Raw genomic sequence first — 9,119 nt, 5'->3', positions numbered from 1 at the left:
GAACACTTAACTTCCAGAATGAATTTTATTCATACAGTTATGAATGCAATAAAGCCAGCATCATTATATACACTTTCATGACCATAATATTTAGAAAATAAAGAAATGACAAATCTAACAACTAATGACTAATAACTGAAATATTTAAAAATCAAATTTGGATGCAATACAAGTTTTGAAACATTTGTGCTGGTCAATTGTATGAATGAAAATGATGATGGAATACAGTTTATTATACAGATGTTAAACAATTGGTAATCTCAAAATTTAAGGAATAAACAAACATTTTATAAATATGCAGAAACTCCACAAAAATAGAGAATACTAAAATTAATCATATTCTTTGGAATTATATCAACAGTTTGACTCGGAATATCTTAGTTGTATGTATATGTCCTATGTTTAATTGACACTACGGGAGTTCTATTTATCGTCCTGAACGGAAGATGCCGAGAGGCTGAAAGAACACGCTTGTAGGGAAGTATGTGTAAATGAAGCGATCAGGATACACAGACTATCTTTGAAAACATTGGCTTTATTTTGTATTTATAAACAGAATGGAGTAAACAGCAAGCCTGACCAAAACAAGAAAACAATTTACCATAAGGAGCACTTTAAATTTAAATTGGCTAACAGAACTTCGAAAACGAATGCTGGAATGGAACAAAATGATTAAAAGATGGCAGCTGTGCATGTGGTCGAGGAAGCATGTTGCACAACACATTTCGTGGAGAATGATCAACAATGACAATCTCTCACCTTACAAACCGCAAACCTTGTAGAGGGAATATTATGGTTTACTTTCTTTGTTTACATGTGCTTCCTGTGACCCATTACCTTCACGGAGCAAGAAATTGAACACATTTGATTGGCTAAAATTGAATTTGAAATTTGTTGTATTTTTTATTTTTAAAACAATAAATTTGTTGTTTGTGTACGATGTGTAACAATGTATTCATGGTTTATTTTAGCTCACTGGCTTATGATTGTCTATTTGATTTATTTTCCCCCTAATATTAGAGTAAATTTAGAAAAGGAAGCGGGTTATAATTCAGGATTCTAAACTCAGTTTACGCGTACCCTAAGGTAGGAGTAAAATTGTGTACGCCGTTCCCGGCACCGACCCCTGCCCCGATGTCCGTACCAGGAAAATTAGGAATAATAATGTCTGGAGAACAAAAAATACTGAAAAATCTAAAAAAAAAAAAATACATAAAAATCAACTTAAATATTTTTAAAATTTGACTCTTTTAATGAAATAATATTTGTTATAGTGTGAAAAAATGTTTAGAACCTCCAGCCATTCTTACTATAAGAAAAAAGAATGTTATCGGTTCAAATGTCAGATTTTAAAGATATTTATGTGGATATATGTAAAACAAGTAGATTTATTGATTTTTTTATTATTGAGTTATAGATAAAACGACAGTGATGCATGTGTTTTAAATAAAATGATGATGATGATGATGATGATGATGATGATGATGATATGATGATGATGATGATGATGATGATGATGATGATGATGACTGAGCTGTTAATAAAACGATGGTGATTTTATCCCATCATCCTGCTGATGGAACAACTATAGAGAAGTTTATCTCCCCCTTCTATCGGCTCCACATTCTACTGTCGACCACAGTTTTATGTGCACATACAATTTGATATTTTATCATCTGGATGAGATTCACCATAACAGGAGCACTTTAAATTTAAATTGGCACAGAACACATGCTACGGTGATTAAAAGATGGCAGCTGTGCATGTGGTCGAGGAAGCATGTTGCACAACACATTTCGTGGAGAATGATCAACAATGACAATCTCTCACCTTACATCACCGCAAACCTTGTATCATAATATTATCATCCTGACACGGTATCACTATCACAAAGTATCATCATCCTGACAAAGTATCATCATCCTGGTATCACTATCACAAAGTATCATCATCATCCTGACACGGTATCAGTATCACAAAGTATCATCATCCTGACACGGTATCAGTATCACAAAGTATCATCATCCTGACACGGTATCAAGTATCATCATCCTGATCACACAAAGTATCATCATTGACACGCTAAAATTGAATAAATTTGTTGTATTTTTTATTTTTAAAACAATAAATTTGTTGTCATCCTGACATGTGTATCAATATCACAAAGTATCATTTTATCACTGACACGATCACTGTCACAAAGTATTTGATTTATCATTTTCCCCCTAATATTCATCCTGACACGGTATCACTATCACAAAGTATCATCATCCTGACACGGTATCAGTATCACAAAGTATCATCATTCTGACACGGTATCACTATCACAAAGTATCATCATCCTGACACGGTATCACTATCACAAAGTATCATCATCCTGACACGGTATCACTATCACAAAGTATCATCATCCTGACACGGTATCACTATCACAAAGTATCATCATCCTGACACGGTATCAGTAAAATTATCATCATCCTGACACGTATCACTCACAAAGTATCCATCCTGACACGGTATCACTGTCACAAAGTATCATCATCCTGACACGGTATCAGGAAAATCACATCCTGACACGGTATCACTATCACAAAGTATCATCATCCTGACACGGTATCAGTATCACAAAGTATCATCATCCTGACACGGTATCACTATCACAAAGTATCATCATCCTGACACATCACTATCACAAAGTATCATCATCCTGACACGGTATCACTATCACAAAGTATCATCATCCTGACACGGTATCACTATCACAAAGTATCATCATCCTGACACGGTATCACTATCACAAAGTATCATCATCCTGACACGGTATCACTATCATCCTGACACGGTATCACTGTCACAAAGTATCATCATCCTGACACGGTATCACTATCACAAAGTATCATCATCCTGACACGGTATCACTATCACAAAGTATCATCATATATCACTATCACAAAGTATCATCAAAGTATCACAAAGTATCACTATCCTGACACGGTATCACTATCACAAAGTATCATCATCCTGATTTCAAAGTATCATCATCCTGACACGGTATCATATGTAACAAAGTATCATCATCCTGACACGGTATGAGTTTCCAAAAGTATAATCCTGCTGAGACGTTATCACTACCTAAAAGTATCATCATCCTGACACGGTATCACGTCACAAAGTATCATCATCCTGACATGTGTTTTAAATCAAACAAAGTATCATCATCCTGACACGGTATCATGATGATGATGATGATGATGATATCACAAAGATCATCATCCTGATGACGTATCATCATCCTGACACGGTATCTATCACAAAGTATCATCATCCTGACACGGTATCACTGTCACAAAGTATCATCATCCTGACACGGTATCAGTGTCACAAAGTATCATCATCCTGACACGGTATCACTATCACAAAGTATCATCATCCTGACACGGTATCACTATCACAAAGTATCATCATCCTGACACGGTATCACTGTCACAAAGTATCATCATCCTGACACGGTATCACTGTCACAAAGTATCATCATCCTGACACGGTATCACTATCACAAAGTATCATCATCCTGACACGGTATCAGTATCACAAAGTATCATCATCCTGACACGGTATCACTATCACAAAGTTTGATCATTTTATCATCTGGATGAGATATCACTATCACAAAGTATCATCATCCTGACACGGTATCACACATTATCATCATCCTGACACATCATCCTGACACGGTATCAGACTATCACAAAGTATCATCATCCTGACACGGTATCACTATCACAAAGTATCATCATCCTGACACGGTATCACTGTCACAAAGTATCATCATCCTGACACGGTCTAGATACCATTGATGTTATAGTATTTTTTGTTATTTCTAAGAAGAAACAAATTATTTTGTACCTTTGTTAAACAGTTGTTATTGTTGTTACAGGTTTTGTTGATTCTGTTTATCTTTTAAATAGAAAATCACATCTCATTTATGTTATTGAAAAAATAATTTCTGTATACGTCTAAAATGGAAAACACGTGTATTGGGTTTGAATGCACAACCACGATTAAGTACTTCAAAGTAGGTGATGGCGTCCGTCCTCGTAGCGTTCAGCCATAGATGTTAAAACTTTTGTCCGGAGAAGGTGTCTCTGTTACAGACAGAACATGAAAATGCGTTCAAAGTGCCATGTTAAATATTTTTAATGAAAAGACCTGGACCAGATGACAGTGATGTTGAATCCTGATGTCAGTGTCTGTTTCCACTAGTGATAAATCAACATGCCTATGAATGGCAAACCGAAAGACTTCATCAATGATCTTTTGGGGTTGTGATTTGCGAGACGGCATTTTCTTCTTCATATTTGACCACAAATATATAGACAATGAGATATGATAGCATGGACATGGTGAAGCAGCATGCTACTATTGTCAAATTGTCCAGATATGTCCCATATTCAAGGAATATCATCAACTCAGAATGCATTGTTAACGTTTTGGATAAAATTAAAAACATATATTTTTTTTACCAAGATAGCTTCTTGATTTAAACTTCACAAGTCAACTATAATTAGAATATTTCGATTGATGTTTAAGGTTCAGAAGTCCACATTTGTATCGTCCTATCTTGGACACCATCATTAGTCAAAGGGAACAAGCTGTAAGCCACAATACTGTTTCAACGTGACCCTAATCCTCGATGCGACGTACTTCTATATCGGTAAAAGTGATGATCACACTCTACAGAAAAAAACCTATTGTGGTCAGAAAAAACGAATTATGTAAAATTCTAGAGTATGGTAGACAACGTCGGTCCCTTTCTAGGTGCAAAAATATTAAATTCTGTTGATCACTTGAAGGTCCTTTCGATAAATAATGATTACATAATAGATGATCGTGGTTTCCGAGATATTTTGTGAAAACTGGCCGATTTTGGATATAAGCATTTTATGCCTTCATTTCTAAAGCCCGGAGAAAGTCAACACGATAGTGCAACACTAAACGCTGACAGATGTATCACTAAAACACGACAGTACAACACTAAACGCTGACAGATGTATCACTAAAACACGATAGTGCAACACTAAACGCTGACAGGTGTATCACTAAAACACGATAGTGCAACACTAAACGCTGACAGATGTATCACTAAAACACAACAGTACAACACTAAACGCTGACAGGTGTATCACTAAAACACGATAGTGCAACACTAAACGCTGACAGATGTATCACTAAAACACGACAGTACAACACTAAACGCTGACAGATGTATCACTAAAACACGATAGCGCAACACTAAACGCTGATAGATGTATCACTAAAACACGATAGTGCAACACTAAACGCTGACAGATGTATCACTAAAACACGACAGTACAACACTAAACGCTGACAGATGTATCACTAAAACACGATAGTGCAACACTAAACGCTGACAGATGTATCACTAAAACACGATAGTGCAACACTAAACGCTGACAGATGTATCACTAAAACACGATAGTGCAACACTAAACGCTGACAGATGTATCACTAAAACACGACAGTGCAACAGTAAACGCTGACAGATTTACCACTACAACACGATAGTGCAACATAAACGCTGACAGATGTATCACTAAAACACGATAGTGCAACACTATACGCGAACAGGTGTATCACTAAAACACAGTAAACGCTGACAGATGTATCACTAAAACACCGTAAACGCTGACAGATGTATCACTAAAACACAGTATACGCTGACAGCTGTATCACTAAAACACGATAGTGCAACAGTAAACGCTGACAGATTTATCACTAAAACACGATAGTGCAACACTAAACAGATGTATCACTAAAACACGACAGTGCAACAGTAAACGCTGACAGATGTACCACTACAACACGATAGTGCAACATAAACGCTGACAGATGTATAACTAAAACACAGTATACGCTGACAGATGTATCACTAAAACACAGTATACGCTGACAGCTGTATCACTAAAACACGATAGTGCAACAGTAAACGCGGACAGATTTATCACTAAAATACGATAGTGCAACAGTAAACGCGGACAGATGTATCACTAAAATACGATAGTGCAACAGTAAACGCTGACAGATGCATCACTAAAACACGATAGTGCAACAGTAAACGATGACAGATGTATCACTAAAACACGATAGTGCAATACTAAACACTGACAGATGCATCACTAAAACACGATAGTGCAACACTAATCACTGACAGACGTATTTGATGATGTCACTGAGAATTTATTTGTCGTCAGATCATCTCGTGAATCTCCACAAGCCAGGTGTGATACTGCTTCCGATCTCGGATAATACCAATTTAATTGGATTTATTGCATATTAATTTCATAAACAAATGTATGATGTGGAATTTTTACTGACTGGCGAATTTATCTCACCGCTCGGTACAGAAAATACGACAGACTTACGTGACTAATTGTTTAGCTCCAGGAGGAAATAGTTTTTAAATTACAGGTGCACTGTGTGTTGATTTTCTGCTGATTGATATACCAAGCAATTTGTATTTGGTTGGCATGAATGGCGTAGCTGTGTATATACAATTAACCATTGAACGGGCGTCAGATTGCATTTATCGTCATTATGAATGCAATCAGTGTGACAGACAAATTGGTTTGTTGACAGGGTTTTCCCGTTTCCTCCCGTTCCCTGGTATCGTCTCACCGATCTGTGGATGGCTGCCATGATTATTTATCTGTTATCCAGATTGCATTCATATCGACAATAAATACAATTTGACGATCGTTCAACAGTTATATTTATATATTTAGATACGAGTAAAAATATTAACGTGGGAATGTAATCAAGTTATACAGACTCTTCCCCCCCCCTTCTGTGCTTATTTACTGGAAGAGAGCTTACTGAAAATCATAGTCATTTAAATGATTTTACACAGTGCTGTAGATAGTGTATAATGTCTGAGGCAGGTTGTAAAGGGGTCACTCGCGTATCGTAGGTTAACATGGCGCCAAAATGACGTCATTTTATTTTGCTGTGATCGAGAATGTATCGATACTCCTGTCGATACAACCCCGACTAACTCTCAGAGATCATAATTCAAAATGTAAAAACGAACAAAATGAAAAGTGAACGAAATTATACCTCACGTTTGTTCATGTTTGATTCTGAACCGTAATTATGTGTTATTTCAATTAAATGGTATGGTCTTATGTGAAAATTGTCATGTTCGTCAACGTAAATGTTGTATCATGTGTTATCAGGAAATCTTGTTAAGTCTAAGAAATTTAAAAAAAAAACTAAATCAACTATATGTATTGCGTAAACGTAAAAGCCTCCACAGATTTAGTGTTTACAGAAACATGTTATTTGTATAAAAATCTGTGGAGCGTGATATGTCTTTTTCTATATTTTATTACTTTGCTGTTTTATGATATTGATGAAATACAATTATATATCTTAAGGATGTATTGAAATTCTCATAGGAAAAATCAATTTATCCGCATTGAAACGAGGGTAAATTTTCAACGTTACACTAGCAATAGATAGATCTTAATTGAAAAAAAAATTAAGGTTTAAAATGGAACTTGGCTAAGTGTCAACAATACAAATCAACAAATGATTTGAAACAGTACAGAATTTATCATGATAAAACATATACAAAACATCGTTACATGAGAAATTACTTTCATAGGATAATGAAGGCTTCATCTCCACAGATGGTCAAAGGGGAGATAACTTCGATAACTGTATTACATCATTGCCTCCCTTGTTTACTGTAACTCTCATGTGTTTGGAGGAGAATAAAAGAAGATAATTGAAGAGGATGGTAGTTTTATGTATATTCCTTCTCACTACCCAGAGCCTAATTCCCGACAGCATAATACAACGCGATCATTGGAAACAAGCATTGAAATGATGCTTGGCAGTTCTACATAAAACAGAAACTTCTGTATATATTGATCAGAACCAAATGTGAAATGATATGAGGCGAATTTATTAAACATTAACAGCATTAAGGAAATTTAAAGCAACATAGTGTAGATCATAATTATCTGCGTTCGTGGTGACATGAACGCTAGCATAACCTCGTTCCAGTTCCTGTAAGCTTGGTGAATACATCAATTCAATGATAATTACCCCACTCCATTCCCTAATTGTTCAAGAAGCATGCAAGTGGGAAATTATCTGAAGAGAATGTCACGTGCAGGCAATATCCACTCTTCTGGCATAATACAAACGGAGCATTTTGATGTAAATGTTACGTGTAGAAAAATATATATACATTTGAACATTGTCAAAATGAATGATTAAACAAAACACTTCTGATAATATTGTTCGTCTCTAATCCACATGAAGATCTGTAGATTAGATATTCACATGAATTTCACTGGAAATGATTCACTAAGATTCATACAGAAATATGCAATTAAATGCACATTAAAAGTTGTCCCCGTAACATAAATAAATGCCTGGTATTACTTTCAGACTCCAGGGGCTTTGACTATAAATTAAGTTACCTCCCCTGGGTATTTTCTATCGGGTCATCGATTTCAACCTCTAACCTCATAATATCGAAAATTTTAGTGAGGGATGAAATGTCTTTGATTGAACCCGGAGAAAACTGGTACATTTTGGGTTTGGGTTATGTTAACACCGGCCTGGCACCACTTCATATGCCTTCTCATCAGAATCAAGAAAGGTGTGGTTGACCTTTGACCCTATGATAATTACGAAAATCGTTTTGAAAGTCATGCATAGAAGAAGACGCCCACGGGTAATGTAATTTTAGTCAACATAACAGGAGTCCATCTTTAAGGTGGATAAAAGTATATACAAACGAACAAACAACAATATTATCATTGGCGGGAAATACTTTTCTTGACGTTATGAACTTCCGTTTTCAATATCTCATGCGGTGAAAACACGACATATTTGTCTTAATGTGCCAAGTAACTGCTTGTAATGAATGTTGTTAATAAACTTTCCTAAAAAAAGCGCGTGAAAAACTCCAGCCGCCTGAGCCTCGCGCGATACAAGTTTAGTCAAGGGAGATCACTCCATACGCAAGGTAATGTGTTATCTAGGTCTAACAAGGGAAGATCACTCCAGGCATGAGGTAATGACAA

This window comes from Ylistrum balloti, unplaced genomic scaffold, assembly GCF_031769215.1.
Source record: "Ylistrum balloti isolate Yb309-2 unplaced genomic scaffold, AGI_CSIRO_Ybal_v1 Utg370290, whole genome shotgun sequence".
Classification (NCBI taxonomy): Eukaryota; Metazoa; Mollusca; class Bivalvia; order Pectinida; family Pectinidae; genus Ylistrum; species Ylistrum balloti.
This window is presented reverse-complemented; position numbering follows the sequence as displayed.